This window comes from Electrophorus electricus, chromosome 11, assembly GCF_041902795.1.
Source record: "Electrophorus electricus isolate QZ-2024a chromosome 11, ASM4190279v1, whole genome shotgun sequence".
Lineage (NCBI taxonomy): Eukaryota > Metazoa > Chordata > Actinopteri > Gymnotiformes > Gymnotidae > Electrophorus > Electrophorus electricus.
The window spans coordinates 13,065,462-13,083,426 of NC_137507.1; the positions used below are offsets into that span (position 1 = coordinate 13,065,462).

General features: G+C 46.7%; 1 protein-coding gene and 1 long non-coding RNA gene across 4 annotated transcripts in view; both read right to left on the bottom strand.

The window, feature by feature from the left end:
* grip1 (glutamate receptor interacting protein 1) overlaps positions 1-17,965 on the bottom strand; it is a 187,150-nt gene that overhangs the window by 130,767 nt on the left and 38,418 nt on the right. Inside the window, exon 1 of one of the 3 annotated variants that reach the window (XM_081722729.1) lies at positions 13,351-13,457. The exons of the other annotated variants lie outside the window; for them this stretch is intronic. The gene's annotated coding sequence lies outside the window, so the exon portion shown is untranslated. Of the gene's footprint in view, positions 1-13,350; positions 13,458-17,965 lie in introns of those variants that run through there. 3 annotated transcript variants of the gene reach the window in all.
* On the bottom strand, positions 6,778-13,348 carry LOC145659707 (uncharacterized). The gene is made up of 3 exons (XR_014125813.1): positions 13,334-13,348; positions 9,706-9,921; positions 6,778-7,944 (listed from the first exon to the last, which is right to left on the bottom strand). It is a non-coding gene; the product is annotated as an uncharacterized LOC145659707 (long non-coding RNA).

Sequence of the window (17,965 nt, forward strand, 5' to 3'; positions counted from 1 at the left end):
TGTACAAACCTCCTAGAGACCTTCTGAGTGTTGACGTGGAGTCTCGGCCACCAACCCCCGTTGTTCACTGCAGGGCAGGACGCGCTGTGGCGCGTGGGGTCACGTATAAACCAGGCGGCATGTACCGCAGACGCCTGTGCCCAGCGGTGCCCTCAGAGCAGGACGCACGGAGCTCATTCATCACTGCAGGGGAGTTGTGGCAGTACTGTACTGTAATCTATACAGCGCTACTGTACCTGGCAGGACGGGCTGGAGGAGCAGGGGGCTGGAAAGCTATACGTAACCAGGCTGGTTCTGTTCGGGCTCGCAGTCTGCGCTCCTCTGTGGGGACACTTCACGGTTACTGTCACAGCACACCCCCGGCGATGGGTGAAACACACTTGCCACAGGACGTCCCTTGGATCTGAGAGTGATTCAGCAAAAACAAAGGCACCTGGTCCAGCTCCAGTGCTGGGAAACAAGTGTGCTGTACATGTTTTGCAGATGCTCAGTGGGTCCTCGCTGTGCGCAGGTCTGTCGACGGCTCTGCCTCCCTTCTCTTGCTGGACGATTCCTCCTTCCTCCAGGCGGTCCACAGAGCCCAAACATTCTCTGAATGTGTGTGTTAAAGGTGAGGTGGTCCCAGCACTGGAACAAGCCCTGCAGCACTGAGCAGGCAACAGATCCAAGTGCAACAGAGATTCACGTTTATCTCCCTTACTCACACTGCACGAGACGCTTGGAAAATACCCATAAGGCATGCTAATCCATGCGTACAATGAGCACCGTAGGCTATGATGCGACGATGTGCAGGATGCTTGAGGCTGTTTTCTGAAGCCATAATTAGCTCAGGCCCGGTCCTAACTGTCACCCTTCGGATTCTTATTCCTGCTCTGAAAACAATTTTCAATCTTGCCCTAGAACAGTCTGTCATTGACCACTGTATTCCTGTTAGTCATCAGGGAGTGTAACTGTATAAAAAAAAAAAAAATTTAAAAAAAAAGCTTTACAAATCTCAGGAAAGCAGTGGCGACTTGCTGAGCATTTAGAAAAGGACGCTTCAGGAATATGACAGCACTAATAAGGCATTTCTTTCTGGAATCAGGACGAATTTACGAATCTTCCTACTGCAGAGGCAGAGGCATTGACAAGAGATTTCCTGGTTTCCTGTGGAGGAAGCCAGGCGGCAAGGCAGCAAAGGATCCTCAAACATGCTGTGGTCTGGAACCGTGCTGAATTATTCATACAGCTGATGTGATGCTGCTCCGAAAGTGACCTTATTCCCTCCCAGGCTCCGTAGCTCTTCCAGTAGAGGTGATTGGATGGCATATTCATAAATCAAGGCCGTCTCGGAGCACCACCTAGTGGGCTTGCTGTCTTAGAGCACCACCTAGTGGAGCTGCCATCCAACTACAAGGCGTGAACGCAATTATGGACCTTGAACAACCAGACGTTCGGTTTGACACAAACCCATCAGACATAGTGCTTAGAGAAAAGGAGACATTTGGTCTGGCTCAGCTCAGCGCGCAGCCACGCACATGTAATCGAGTCTGCGAAAGGGCTCTAAAAGCCAGCACTCGCCAAGGGCCAATCTGCGAGCCAATCAGCCATACTCGTGTGATCATCTAAGGTGACCTGCATTCCAGCTGGAACAAGGGCCTAATGAAAGCAGTTAAGGAGCGGCTGGCTGAGCAGCAGGGCTAATGATGGTGCCGGGGTAGAGGGGCCACTGGTGGGGCATGAGGGGCCCGCTCACGCTCCATGCTGGAATCGCACAAGGCACCACTTTAAAGTGCACCGAGACAACATCAGGAAGATCTCCGGGTGACTGTGCAGAGCAGGGTTACAACCTGAAGGACAAAAGTCCTGTTCATCTATAGTGCTAAAAACAGACTGTGTGCTTGAAAGAGATCCACAAACTTTAAAAACTAAACTAATTACTTTTTCAAACTGAGCATCAAGGGGAGTGTCAATCTAATAAGATAAAATTACATAAAAGCTATTCAGACACACAAGTCTGGGGAGTACTCACTTTTCACATGAAACAGCCTTTAACTATATTTGCTCATCTCAAAAATAATTGCATAGGACTGGACAGACTCGGCACCAACAGTAGGTGGAGAACGCCACCTAGTGAAAGCTAAGTGAATAGAAAGGGAAAAAAGAGAGATAGAGCGAGAGAGGGAGAGAGAGAGGGAGAAGGAGAGACAGACTGACCAGATGTGTCCTTTTAACATTCTAAAGCCTTCTGGGCTCGTGCTGGAATTATACTGTGAACAGCAGCATCTTTCATTACACAGTACACTAGTATTCAATAATACCCCAGAGTACAGAAGGAATTTATAAACGGAAATTCTTTTTATACATTCTGATATTATGCTTGAACTACACTTCTACACAGAGTAATGGTATGGAGCTTACTGAATTAGCGATTTATAGTCCCTATTGGGGGACTGCAAAAATACATGACATGAATTAATATTGTAAGCCAGGTCTGCATGTCTGTGTCTACAGGGAGCATATGTAAAGCATATTGTAACTGTCAGTGTACACGCATGCGTTGTTTGACATATAATGTTCAATAATATATGGATATATTAATGAATGAGGCAATAGAGCATTGGGATTTGCCATTCTTACAAGGCCCTAACTGGTTTCTAAACACAAGTCTTATTGTAACAGATTATGCATTACACCAGCTCAACAATACTGTGCCCACTTGAAAAGATCAATACGTCTGCTTCTCAAAGGACTGCACTCACATTGGTTGCTTTCCAAATTGTGCTCTCTCTCTCTCTCTCTCTCTCTCTCTCTCTCTCTCTCTCTCTCTCTCCAGTTACATACTGCTCTTAGAGACTCAGATGATCTGAGAACCCTATGACGTAAATTTGAGAAAATTAAATTGCCGTGTATAATCTACTCAGTTAATAGCCTTAATAGAGGTTTTAATTGTTCCTGGAGCAGGCTGAAAACATCGACCTCATGTAGTGGTGGGTGTTGCACTCCAGGGGGATCTCGTGTAAGTGCTGGGACTCCCAGAGTGCTCCACAGATCCTCCTGTCTGCAGGTGGCAGTGTGCCAGTGGTCTCGACACTCCGCTTTTCTCTGGGGATTCTGGAACGTTCCAAGCAGGCTGCCGTGGCTTTGATCAGCGTTACGGGACTGCGGCATGGGAAAATTACATTCTGTGCATCCCTTTCTTAGCCAAATTGCTGCAGGTTTCTTGAAGCGTTAGCACACGGACCTGTTAGCCAGGTCAAGAGCTCCTTATCTCTCCGGAGAGCCCTGAAGGAGAACTGCTGAGCAAACTTGTCCGCCTCACCAGGAGGCATCGGAGCCTCTCTCTTTAGAGGCCCATTTTCAGGCCAAGCCGGTCATGACCCATCGGGGGTGTGGGGGTTGGCGTAGGCACGCTGAGAGAAAGGGAGCTTTGCTCAGAGCCCAATCTCATCTCCACACACAGAGTAGAGGCACCATCAGTCTCACCCGAAGCATCCGTTATCTATCTCGCAGTGTGGAAAGAGCTTAGTGTGCAGAGAGAGCGAGAGAGAGAGCAAGAGCGAGAGAGAGGAACTATAGTGAAAGGAACATTCCTTGCTTCTAATTGAGGGAATTATATAGGAGTTCCACAATCTGGCAGGGTGCCTAGTGTGCTCACCTGACTAACTCCCTGCTGCACAGGCACCCATTCCAACATACTGGTGCTGGCAAGATAGCATAGAAGTACACATTTTTATTAAGGGAAGAAATCTGCCTCAATAGTGACTGTTACCAGTTCATTGGCAAATGGTTGCATACCACTGCATGCCACTTTGTGTACTCACGCCTTGTGCGTCTTGACACACAACCAATGCGTGCACACGCTCAGCTTCCAGTGCCACTGAAAGTGATTCAAAAAAGCTTGGAGCAAATGAAATGTCAAGGTCACCCAGCATCGTTGTGGAGAAAGGGGAATTCAGAGTATAGTAATCATAGCTGTCCTTCATTTCTTTCCAAGTCTCCTTTTCCTCAAAAACTGTGAAGTTGTGTTCCTATGATTGGCATTATTTCAGAGGCCACTACAAAACTGCCATGTGCATCTGTTCTAAGATGGTGCAGGCTTAGCCAGCACTGCTCATCATGCTTCAGCGTTCAGCCAAAGATCATATCAGCAACATCGATATTCATGTCCGTTGTTACATCTTCTTCTGTGCGAAAATGGCTACTTGGCAAGCGTGTGTTGTGTCAGAACCATTCGTGTACAAGGCCTGCATTTCCCTCAGTCCATGTGGCTCGTGTGTCAGAGACGGAGCTGGATGGTGAGTTCAGTTTGGGCCTTGGCCCTGTGTGCGAACGCCTGGACTGCCGCCTGCTGCCTGTCTAGCAGGTCACTTCTGCAAGCCCAGCTTCAGGAAACACGGGGAGTCAAAGACAGACGCCCAGCTGGGTGCGGGTTGCCAGGGACATGCCAATTGCAGACGCCACCTGGTGGAAACTGTGCATGCGCGTGTGTGTGTGTGTGTGTGTGTGTGTGTGTGTGTGTGTGTGTTTGTGTATGGACAGATGGCGCACCTCGGAGGGACGGGACGGCAAGGCGCAAGCAGTCGAGCGAAGAAGCAGGAGCAGACGCGCTCTGCCATGATCGCCAGAGGAGCGCTCAGACCTGTCTGTCCGGCCGCCGAGACGCTCTGCCGAATGCCAAGCGACTTCCCCGTGGCCCAGGCCCCTTTACAATGCACAGGCGCCTTGCAGCTCAGAACAATAAAGGTCACTCCGCACCTTCTCGTCCCAACTTGGTCAATAAAACTGAGATGCCCGTCCACAACTGCCTAGGTGATGGAGGAGAGAGGCAGTGGTGTCGCACACAAGCTTAACTACAGGACTTGCCCCGTGCATGCTGTTTAAAGCGCAGCGCTCGTCCAGGGACACCTGGCCTTTGGTGTTGACTCAATAGAACAGTCTTAATATTTTATCAGACAGCTGCAGCTCTGCAGACCGACAGCCTCGGGCCGCTTTCTTGGGAATTAAAACCTCCACCTGTAACGAGCACAGCGGTTGTGTCCCCGCTCAAATCACTTTGCAAATAGTGATTTAAATAACAAGCACAGCCCCGCCCCTCGTGCGTGTGCGTGCATAGCTGTCCGGGCAGCTCTCTGAAGGACTTACGATAGGAGCCTTCCAGAGCTCGCTATCCACTTCCGTCCTCACATGGCCGGTAAATGGCATAAAAACTCCATGCAGAAACCATACAGGGATGACCGTGAACATTCTGCGATTTGCTTGGCACTTCCTTTGTGACAGAAATCTTTGCCCACACTCAGCCATGGGTCAGGAATGTGCAGAACCCAACGATACGCGAGCACGCGATCGCCCCCATTTCATAGGTGAAGCGTCCAATATCCTCTGTGTGTGCATTGTGCTGGAGGCGAACAACACATTGCTCCATGCCAGAAACGACAGTCTAATTTGCCATGAATAGGGGTGGTGTGTGCACGGCTAAGAGAAACAGGAAGCCATTATCCTGGGGGGGGCAGCGGTCTCTCTCCTCTCCGCCATCGAACCCGCTGTAAAGGTGCCTTTTTGGGATTTGCAGACAGATACTGCTTTGTCTGGGGCCATTGTGAGTTTCTATTTAATTTCCTCTCTTCTCTGACTATGAGAGTGGGATGATGACTCAAGTTGTAGCTGTGAGCATGCAGAGCGATAAGGTGGTGCTCTCTGGCAGCCGTGAAGACCAAAAAATGACCAGGGCCTTCAAAGATCGTCACTTCTGCTTAATTATCTTTTGCTGGGAACAGGCTGGGTATGGTTGAAACCAGGGGTGTAATTATATACATGGTTTTAGGTATAATATAGAGATGGCACCGATCCAATACCATGTATTGGAAATCGAGAGGATATCAGCAAACAATGTTGGATCAGATAGCAGTGAAGAAACTTTTAAGGAAACTGTCTGATACGATCACGAATCCAGCCTGAAAGTGCTTTGCAGAAGCACACCACATATGATAACAGTCTGGCTAGTTTGAGCAGGTCACATGGTAACAGCCAAGATAGTGTAAGCACAGTTCATAAATGGATGTAGAGTTTAATTGCAGTGTTTTCTTCATATTAATGATAAACCATATGTTCAAATGAAAATATCCATGCTCTTGCACACGTGATGACTTGCCTTACTATCATTTCATAACCCAGTGTGGGGGAACAGGTTATTCACCTTCTACTGCAAGCATTTAAACAAGACAAAATAGCACTTTGGCACTGTTCACGACCAGGGATCTGCAATCAACGTTTATTTGTTTAATAACCCTTTTGTTTGTTTGTTTGTTTGTTTGTTAAAGCACCAAAAACTTGACAAAGTAAGCTGGAGAGGAGAAAGAATAAGACAACAAGAAAGCGATTCTCCTTCTCTACATTAATCAAGTTAATTACTCTGTTTTTGTGTATTCAAACCTCATGAAAAAACAGAAAGGCTTGTGTTTGCCATTAGCCTGCTGAGTTTTAAAGGTGGACTGGAAATTTTGAATATGAAACTGGAGAATAAGATGCAGCCAAGTTCAGCTAACTCTGACCATAGGGGGTTTGACCAGAAAGAATAACCATCTTGTAATCATTAAAGACTCATAACAGACAGATAGAGAGAGGAAGATGGTGTGTGTGTGTGTGGGTGTGTGTGTGTGTGTGTGTGTGTGTGAGTACACTACAGAGAACCAAGAACGAAATGACCGAGGCAGTAAACATCAGCTCACCGAGAGACACTGACTGTAAGGCAATGGAAGGAAAACAACGCTTGACTTGTAAACAAAGGTTTTTGGTTTTGTTAATTTTATTTATTTAGCTGTCATATCTATTTTTTTAATTTAAAAAAATTATCGGATCCATAAGGATATAAGGTGACAATCGTATGCAAGATATTTGTATTAAATCAGTACAGAAAAAAAAATGCTACTGTACCCTCTAGTTTAATTAGATTGTTTAGGTTTTATGTATATAAATATATAATACTGTAGTTTGGCTATTAGAATTTTAATGATATAATACACAAGAGTGGTTTGGATAAAAAAATTTTTTTCAAAAATCACAACTTGCTAGAGATTCACACAAGAAGGCAGAGCAGTTTTCTAATGTACGTCATAAAATATTGCAAAGTAGCAAATCCGGTATCTTCTAAGGCAGTGTACTGAGTTACAAACAATACAAAAACAAAGTGCCTCATAGAAAACATTATCTACATTTCTATTCTGCACCAGTGAGCACTGTAGGATCAATAACAAGGAAATGGAAGCTGCTTCATTCCACCCCCCTCAGCGCACGGGAGAGAAGCCAGAAGCGCGGACAACTACAGAGTTCAGCGGCTGAGAGTGAAGGTGCGCCATTCAATGACATTAAGAGCTCTGTCTGCATACAACTGGCAAGCAGCAGCCTGCACTTTTTTTAATGGTCTGCTGACAAATAATGAACTTTCACTTTTGAAATGAATGTTGGAAATTTACTTTAAAAACATATTGGTACAATCTGTGTATGTATCATTGGTAATTGAGATGAATCTGACAACTTAATGGAGTTGAATAATTTCAAATAATTCTCCACTGAAAGACCCACAGAAGGCACCAAGAGAGGTATCGATGATAACGCTGAAAATTTCTTAAAGGTCTTTTCTTTAAATACTATTTTAAAATCATTACACCCTTAGCTGAAACCCAGGTGAGAGGTCAATGGTTGCACTCACATATCTTAATCTGATACTTTCCCAGTGGAAGCTACCATGCCACCTGTTAGCGTGTTTGACAGCTGTCGCCGGGCCGGGCCGAGCTGAGTGTACGGAGGCTGTGGCCATGTGCGGCTGCCCTAGGCGGAGGAGCACACTTCCACCTCACTGCTGTTTGCCAGCCACGGTTAAAACCGGCTGTCCACTGAAAGCTGCCGCACGCCCTGTGTTCAATCTGAATCACCTCTGGCTTTCCTGAGGGTTCCTCCTGGAAACAACTTGAAGGGAAAACAAAAAAAAACATTACTGTAGTGAGCCACAATTTTCTTTTTGCTTGTATCCATCACAGGTGTAATTTATGCTGGCATGCCCTGACATTTCCCATTACGTCCTAACCATGCAGTTCATCTCGGTTAAGCAGCCTGTAATAACAGTATAGTCAAGGCTGCAGTAAGCATATCAAGCGACGCATACCCGAGAAATGGCACTGTCCAAGTGAAAGTGAAAGCAGAGGGGAGAGATTCAGACCACAGGTTAGAGCTGTCAGCACGTCACACAGAAGCTCATGTTCACACCCTTGCCTACATTTCTCTCACGTTAAATTTTGTATAACTCGGGCACCTGGCTCACTCTCACAAGCCTCATTAGTAGGAACACTGACCTCTGCTTGTCCAGGCCACGAGATAAAGTAGTAACATCATTACTCACTAAACGGCCTTCTCAGAGTTTCCCATACGGAGTATCCCGAGCTGCGGACATACAGGCCGCTCCAGCGGGCGGGGTGTATACCGCGGCCTGAGAGGAAACCAGCGGCCCAGACACGCAGGCGGAGTGAAAGCGGACACCCTGAGCCGTTCCACCACTCCTCAGGATGGCCCCAAAATAACCCTGCGAACACGCTCGCTGTGCCTCTCAGCAGCTTCACTCAGTCTCGGATTCATCGGAACACTGGCGTGTGTAAGGCTCGTGTGCGTGAAAAAAAAAAGTGCGTTTCTCCTCCGCAGTGCTACAATTCTAAAACCGTTTCCTTTCAGTCCACCCGCTCCGTTTAAACGGCGTCTCCAGATCTGCAGAAAAGAGCTGAGAGGGCTTCGCCGGGCCCCGAGCTTGAAGCTGGAGGGTGCCGTTCAAAAGAATCAATGAGCCACAGTTAAGTCCTCCATCACTTCCTGTGTCAGCTCCACACTGTTTATCATTTAATTGCGGCGCAGCCCCCACCCGTCTCTGATTACCGCGCAGGGAGCAGCTGGCGCAGAGCTCCTGCAGGGAGCAGCGCTCGCTGGCGCCGCAGCAATCTCCGGCGCCTCGCCCTGCTTCACCCGCGTCACGCCGACAGAGGAGTCGCGCGGTTTTGGCATCTCGCGCGTCAAGGACGGTGCTCGCGTGGGTGTGGTCACTTGAAAGACGGTTGTTCCTACCAGTGCACCAACAGGCTAAGCGTTGGGCAGCGAGGATGCCAACAGCCCGCTCCTGAGAAACGGCCTGCCGCAGGAACGCCGCTATACCACACTCTCGTATGGGCCAACTGAAGTCAGGCCAAAGCACTACAAAACCTGAAAAAAACAATCACTTCAAATATTTCTGTTTTCATCTCCTGCTCTTGGCTATGCTGAAACCCAGAGGCATAAACAGAGGCATCCAGCCATGTAACTTGTTGTAATCTTGTTCATCTATGGCGACACTGTTCTCTAGCAGGGGACACTGTTGTCGTACTGAAGCGCACTGCACGCTGAGCTCCAACCCTGTGCTGTATTTCACAGCGGCTCTCGGGGGCGCTAAAGCAGTCGCAGCAGATCTGGTGAAGAACCGAGGACTTTTCTACAGGCAGGAACATGGACTGTCTTCCCAGCGTGGTGTCTGTGTCTGATTCACACTCACTCTGTGGTCCTGTCTGTTCACTGTCGATAGTTGGTTTTGTTTTTTTTATGACACCAAGGTAAAACATATTGACAAAATGGCAACAGTTGGTGTCATTCATGTTCCAAACACCAACGTACGGGACGCAGAGTGTATCGATGGGTTGAGCGGGCGATAAATACCTTGCCGACTGGAGGAAGTGGCGCAGCATCCAACGGAGTGGACTAATTTTAAGCCGTGTACGATCATTCATCAGTGAAACTCCTCAGCAAAGACAGGAGCTTGGCTGAGAGGAGACAGCTGCCGGATCACTGGTGTTAATTTCTCATGGCATGAGCTGACCGCGCTAAAGAGAGCGAAACTCTCCTGACAGTCTCCTGCACGCGTCCAGTGTCCTGCTGTGTGTAGAAGGGACGGAGGAAGAGAAATGAACTTTCTGGCTAAAGTAATGAAAGCAAACAGCCTTGATTTTTGATTCTAAAACAAGACCTTCAAAAGAAAAACAAAGAAGAAGTATTTGAAAAGTACAAGCAGTGCATGCCACTGCTTCTCAGTGTTTCACTCCCTCCCGTCTCCACACAGGCAGGAGCGGAGCTGTGTGTTCCGGCTTGGTTTGCCACTGGTCCCCTGAGGGACATTTTACAGAGTGGGAGCTTTTTTACGCCGTTGTTGCTCCACATTCCACTTTCCCCCACAATTTCCCTTTAGTTGAAGCCCTCCGGGAGCCGTGCAGGCAGCCACCAGGGCACCCGTAACCGCGTGCTTTAAAGCAGAGCAAACTTCTCGTTGATGGGTGCCACGCGAGCGCACGCTGCCGTATGTTGGGCAGTTGTGGACTGATTCTGGGCCGGCGGGCGATGGGCGAACACGCGCCGTCTGCCACCAGGAGGGTGAAGCAGGCTGAGACCAGAGGCGGGGGGGCCGAGGGCAGACGGGTCGGCGGGCCGGTTCTCCACAGGCTGGCACCGCATGCTGGGCGAGAGGGAGGGGGAACAGACACGGCTAAAGTCATGCTGAGTGGCGGAATTAGCTTGACGGATTTGCAGATAATCCAAGTTAATTTCCTCTCATTCATAAAAACAATTGAATTCATAATGGCTCAGTCCTCCAGAAATGACAGATGCCAGAGGGGTTAGCTGAAACTGGAACTAAAGTCCGGATTAGCGCCGAGTCCACACAATCAGAAGAGAAATAAATAAATGTACGGCTGTTAGGAGAGCAGGCTGTGTGGTGTGTGTGTGTGTGTGTGTGTGTGTGTGTGTGTGTGTGCGCGCGCACACCCAACATTCAAAATATAGTTTGAAGGCAAGAGAGGACAACCTCACCAAACACCATGCAGCAGCACAAGTCCATTTCATATGAAATGAAAAATGGCTGCCATAATCCCCTCTACATATGATCACCAGCACACGGAGGCTCGTGGAAATGGTTAATACAGCTCTTGGTTTAAAAAAGAAATCGGACGAAACGGAAAGCATGGAGATGGGATTTTGCGTCCGCATTTCATTCTACATATGAGGAGTAATGAGGCTGATAGACCCATTCCTGCAACAGGAGCAGAACCTCATCACACACACACACACACACACACACACACACACACACACACACACACACACACACTCACTCACTCACTGGCACTGTGCATCTGCACAGAAAGCAGGACATTCATGTCTTTACATCATAACTCACTATTAAAAAAGAGTGAAGATTTGTACAATAGCCAAGCCAAAGGACCAGACTCTCGGGCCATTCTGAGGTGCCTCTATGCTATGGTTACTACCACAAACACATTTTCTTATAGACATATTTATCCCAAGATTAATTTTCAACGATCGACAACTCAAAAAAAAAAAAAAAAACCTCATATACAGAATTTGACGTCATTAGAAAAAGGATTTTCAGCAGCAACAATTCCTAAAGTAATAAATCTTTGCTAGTGAGTTCACGAACTGTAATGTATGATACACCCACACTTTGTTTATTTATTCCCACAGACAACTTTCTCTTCAGACTATTTTAGCAATTCAGGAAATTAAAGCATTTTTCAGTTATATTTTGAGCATGTTTGGTGAGTGTTCCATAGCACCTGCATATCACCGCTATACCTAGCATCCAGCACATGAATTTCAAGTTAAGACACTGCAGATACACTTAAACACCCTCAAATACAGAGCATTATGCACATCTGCATTTCTAAAAAGGTGTCCAACAAATCCTACACACACTGAACAGGTCTACAGGGTCCATCATCAAATGTGCATTAGAAGCTTATGCTTTGTGCTGTGTTAAAGTCATGCTATTTGTTGCTGGCAGTCAGGAGGCCAGACTGCATGAAGAGCAAGCTGCTCTTGGTTCTCACTTTTTGAGTCACTGCACGCTCAAATGAGCATTCAGCCAACACTCAAATGAGCATTCAGCCATCACTCCACATAAATGTTACGCACATATTTCAATGCAAAGCCACTTCCTCAAGCAGAAAATTTGTTTTCGATGCAAATGCAGACATGCCAACGCAAGCCAAACTCAATGAAAGCTACGCACTCCCGAACGGCGACAGTGACAAGAAACAATAACCGGGTGCATCTGACTGGCAGGCTTATTCTTAGAAAGCAACCGCTGTCTTTGATTAATACACAGACAAATACATTCACACATCAAGTAATACTGAACTCTTAATTAATCATTGTTATTGCTGCTAGAGAGAGCTCTTCAAAAGCACCTCTGAAACTTTTATAGAGCACTTAAGTCTTCTTTTTGAAGCATAGCTAGTTACACAAATTCAGGCTTCTAAGCTCGAGCACCACAGGCCAAAGACATTGTCCACAAGGGCACTCTGGTTATGTCACTACCTGTCCCTGCAGCGATCAGAAAGCCATAGCTCTATCTAACTGAGCCCAGTCTGGACGGCTCTGTTCCTTCTGCCCAGGCCTGATAGGCGCATTAAGGTCAACCTGGGCTCTGGGAGATAAGGCGCACTCCCTCTCATGCCATCCCCCGAGAGAAGCATCCACTCCGAGTTCTCCGCCAGGCTCGGCTCCCCGCCTCCCCTATCGCCGCGCTGCCCTCCCATGTCCGCCCTGGCACGCTGGCCATGCCGCAGCACTAAGAAGGGGCTTTTCATTAGCTGTCGCCGCTAACGGCCACCCGGGCCCTGCAGGGGCCGCTTTAGGGCACTGTGGGGCTCCTGGGCTGGAACCTGAGTGGCAGCTGATTCACAGGCATGGGCAGATGGCCGGGGCAGAACTGCTGGCCGCGGTAGGGGCGGCTGCTTCATGCTCCGTCCTGCCGTCTCGGGTATAGCCTGCCCACACCTGCCCCTCAAACTCGATGCGGCGTGACAGGCCGCGATGAGGGTAAGTCAGGCCGTCTAAGGACAGGCTTTGCCAATGCCAAATCTGTATGTGCGGAGAGCGAGCGCCGGGCCAAGGAACGAGCTGGCCAGAGCGTTCCTAAGCTGTCCCCGAGGCGTTGTGAAGTTAATTGCTTTTCGCATGTAACGTTAAATAAGTAGATCAGAAGCAATTGCAATACAGTTCCAATGCTCAGTGACACAAAAAGGATATTACAGTGCACTAGGAGTTAAACCAACAACCCATACGTTTAAAACATAATTAAATAAATGAGGGTGACGATCAGTAAGACAGTTGATGAAGCCTGCAGAGACACTCTTCACGCTGCTGCAGTTGCCCAGGGGTTATTTAACACGCCAGATCACAGCATGACGGAAGCAGCTACGCCCGCCTGGTTAGACCTCCGCGTTACCCCCAAAGCCCGCCGCCGTCCGTGCTTCTTAAGCAGTTGCATAACCTGCCGCGTGAGTTTACCGCATCGTTCCTCCTCCTCCCGAGCGGCGATTTGTCACGCTGGAGAGCGAGGCGGTGAAAGCCAGCGCGCAGCCGACAGCTGCGACAGGAGCGAGTACGGGACACGGCCGGGCGCCCGCCGCAATGTTGTGTAACGCTGGCCCAAAGCAGCACTTTACTGCAGCCAGTGACGCTGTGCCAGCCGCACAGGAGCGTGGCCCGGCTCCAGGAGCACAATACAGTGCAAAGCATGACAGGAAACAGAGGAAAGGAAAACTCTGATAATACAGCAAACACGTTAATGAATCCAAAGATGTAGGAGTGAATAAACCACGTGACTCAGGGGAACTTACCAAAAAGCAAACAAAAACGTTCGTTTGGCAGAAGAGGATGGAAGATTCATAAATAATCTTTCAAAGCGGGACAGTAAATTCCTAGCAGTTGATTACAAATTGTGTTCTTTTCACATATTCCAAACAAAAAGTGGTCAGTACCTCCGACACCTTCACACAATTTTATATGAATATATATTTGTAGCTCTTTGATGCCTCTTACTTTGTCACTGAGATATACTGAAGAATGAAGCAGCGATACAGGGACAGCTAAGACTACTGGGGGGGGGGGGGGGGGGGGGGCCACAGTGCAGTAATGGATATATAGTGTAAACTAATCCATGACAATTTCTCCAAAGAAAGATAAATATTATACTGAATATTATACTGTGAAGTATAGCCTCTAGTTGTTCAGAAAGCACTGTTTTAGTCAAAATATTATATTTTATTTAGTATAATAAGTTTAAAAATATATATATATATATATATATATATATATATATATATATATATATATATATATATATATATATATATATATAATTTTTTGATGCCATTCATGATATCCATTACTGTGAACTGAGAGTTGTGCATCTGCTTAAAAAAGGAGAAAATAATGACATTTTCCATATAAAATCCATTCAGGAAAAAAACCTCACAAGGTTAATATTGTGTTAATAATTCACAAAAGTGTTAACGCTGCTGTGAGCTCTGAGGAAACAAGAACTGTAACATCACTTAAAGCAGCTTTAAGTATCTTTAAAATATATCATTTTAAAGTATTTCCAATTAGGCTGGTTTGTGTTAAAGACCGTTCCCATACACTCAGTACACACCTCCTTTAACTAGCCCTTATAACCATGGCAGGTGTGTTCCCCTTCACCCGACCCTTTGAATTGTTCCTTGTTTTTGAGATATGTCCCGGTCCAGATCCCTAACGGCACTCTCTCTCTCAGTGATCCCTCCCTGCATCCCCAGGCTGGTGCAGGTGGAGGAGCACCTGAAGCAGGTCGTGTGTCACCAGCTCTGCGGTGCTGGCAATTTCTGCCTCCGATGAGCACAGCACTGGGGAGAAGCTAATCTGTCCGTCCTCAGGCGAGAGCGGGTCAGTGCAGCTCAGGACGCGTCTCCCAGAGAGGAACAAACCTCGGCCCTTATCTAGCCGCACAAGAGCCTAGCAATCCGGCGAACTCATTATTCCTCCGCAGGCCCTGGCTGTGTAGAGCACAGGGGGAGGTTAACAAACTTTATGGACAGTTTCCCAACTGATAAATGAAGGGGTCTGGCAGACACAGACGCTGGGTCAAACGGCACAAGCTCACGGGTTTCTTTGTAACCAGGGCTGAGTCTCTCTAGAATGCGCATGGTAGCAAAGTGAAGGGTGCCGCCTTCTTACCCACAGCACTGGATCATCAGCCGGGGGTTCCAGGAGTTCCTCTACCCAGGTCTCTAGGGAACTGGGGGGGGGGGGGGGGGGGGGGGGGATCCTCTTATTGCCATGCCAGGATATCAGTCCTGCTGCATGCCCCCGTTAGCTCAAGGAGAGTGGATCCGCTACTGTTGCCGTGCTGTTCAGGATGGCAAGAGCCCTAACCCAGAGGGATCAGCAATTCCATTAGAGATGCGTCACCCCACAGACTTGCGTTGGAGCACGGTGGCTTGCCACAAGGATGATGTAATCTGAGTATAGGCCGGAATGACAACATTTGATAACTAGGTTACATGTGAAAAGAAAGGGGAAGTTTCCCCAAATTCTGTCTCTCATGTTTGGTTTTAATATGTTCAAAACACAAGTAAAAACCAAAGAATACGTTTATCTAGAGTGATTTAGCAATGCATTTTACTCTGACTTTTACCACACAGAAGCCACCAACATGCTGAGAGTGTGTGGTGATGGGGATGAAGTCCGCCACGTCGGGCTTCTCCTTGGTAAGGGCTCTGTTTTAGCTCTGCACTTTGTTGCAGCTCTCTAGTAGGAGTAGGTATAAAACAATACTTCGCATGCAGCCATGCATGAGAAATGTGAATAAGATGCCAATACAAGTAGTAATACATGTGCTAGTACTTTTTAAATAATGGAAAATTCCAAAATGCATAATCCATAGATAAATTAATACAATTGAATACTTGAGGAAATATATTCACTCTGAGGGTACACTAATTGCATTATAACAGCAATGCATGAGGCTTTGGAAGACGAGCTTCCTTTATTGTTCACAAAACGGACTGGATTGAGATGCACTCTGTCCCCCCAATTTCACTCTGTATCGTCTTTCATTAACAGTGTGTTGAACCCGAGTTTGTTCATTTGACTTTAAGCATCTCTCACTTCCGGTCTCCATCCATCACGTCAGCGTCTCTCTACATTTCTTCGTGACCTTCCCCTGTTCATTCTCTTGACTAAAAGAGTGGTGGAGCCAGAAGCAGAGGCTCAGGTGGAGGAGTGTGTCCATCCCCCCCCCCCCCCCCTCAGGAGAGCACCTCCTCAGCTCCCCCCACCTCCATTAGCTTCAAACGGGGAATGCACAGGGATCAGCAGCTGCCTAGTAATGGCACTTAGTGGTCCGACGCTACCAAACTCATGCACGCTCAACCACGCACCTAAAGTGACACTTCACAGCTGGCTGACAAAGCCCCTTATTAAACAAGTGAAAGACACAGAGACACAGGCATAGAAAGAGAGAGGGAGAGCGAGAGAGAGGGAGAGAAAGAGAGAGAAAGCAAGAGCGAGAGCAATGATTATCAGTTATGTCAACATTCAGTTAAAGATTCTTACCGAAAAAATCAAAAATAATCACATGATTTGATTTCATACTCTCGATTAGTAAAGTGTGACCTTACTGACCTGTAAAGATCTGACCTCCCTGTTCTGATTTCAGAATAGTTAAAACTTCCACTAAGACACAGGAACATGAGTGTTCCACCTTTAGATCTACAATCATTTGAATAGCCAATGGTGTTTCTTACTTACACAACAGGACACTTCAAGGCCATATGGTCTATAGCACTTCCCAACAAGCAATTCTTTTTCCAAATAAAGGTTTTTTTGTTTGGTCTAATGCGAGCGTGAGTGTTCTAAAAAATAAATAAGTAAACAGTTGATGGTGTGAACATATCATGTACAACTATGACATCATGAGTAGAGGTGCTCCATCACCACTCAGATTGGTGACAAAAATATCCTTTTATAAGTTTGGAAAAGGAACTCTGACATCTGGGATAAAAACAATATTTTTTGAAATACATACGTGATTTCAGCACTTAAAAGGAAGTGCTGATAAAAATGTCATTGAACCTAAAGAGAGAGTTGGATAAAGGGCATTTGAGCGAGGAAGATGCCACTGCATTCAAATAGAAATTTGGCTGATTCAAGTGAGAAAAGAGCTGAAACGCTCACCCTGTTTCCACTTCCTTCAGTTGAGTAGCAAGAACATCACAGCTAAAACCCTGCAAGCAGGGCTCTTTATAATGTATAAAGAGAGAGAGAGAGAGAGAAACCTCTTTTACATTGCGAAAAACACGAAAAGGGTTGCTCACAATGTAGTTTCCAACACAATTTGCCAAACTTGTGTGTCTACCTAAGGTTTTCACTTCCAAGAAGTGAATACTATTTAATTAAACTCCATTATCTGTTTAAACCAGGATCTCCTTTTAAATGTCTCTTTGATACTGTGGTGCATGGGATGGTACAAAGGCTCTTAATATGAATCTGTACCACACTATTAAACACTAATTAAATGATGTTGTGCAGTCCGTTGTGATGACGGCAGAGCAGCTCAAGCGCAGTTCCATCCCTCTTCACCCTGCTGGTCTCCCTCAAATCATTGCTCTTAAATCCAGCAAAGAACGGGCTGGAACAGGACCAACACTTACAAATAATCCCAGAAAGTGCCAGGACAATGTTTGTGGTGATCGTTGTGGATCTCACGTTGCCTGAATATGAGAATAAAACAGATTTGGCAAGAAAACGGAGCAGGCAAGAGCCCATAAGCGCTTAGTGACTTCACTGGAGCTGTCCTGGAGTGAAGAAGACAGCATGGTTACCCAATCAGTCCTGCGACTGATGGTCTGATAATGCTGCACTAAATAAATCAATAAGCAGAGAATCATTTTTCAATATTAAAATGCATTTTGAAATAAAATTCCTTATTTATAGTTTTCATGAAAGGTAGGGAAAATTGTGTTATTCAATTTCTGTCTTTTTTATGTATCCTGTACCTTTATTCTCTTATTCAAATATCTTAAAACCCCAACAGCTGGACAGCCTACATCTATTATTTTTGTTATTGTTGTTGCTGATGTTG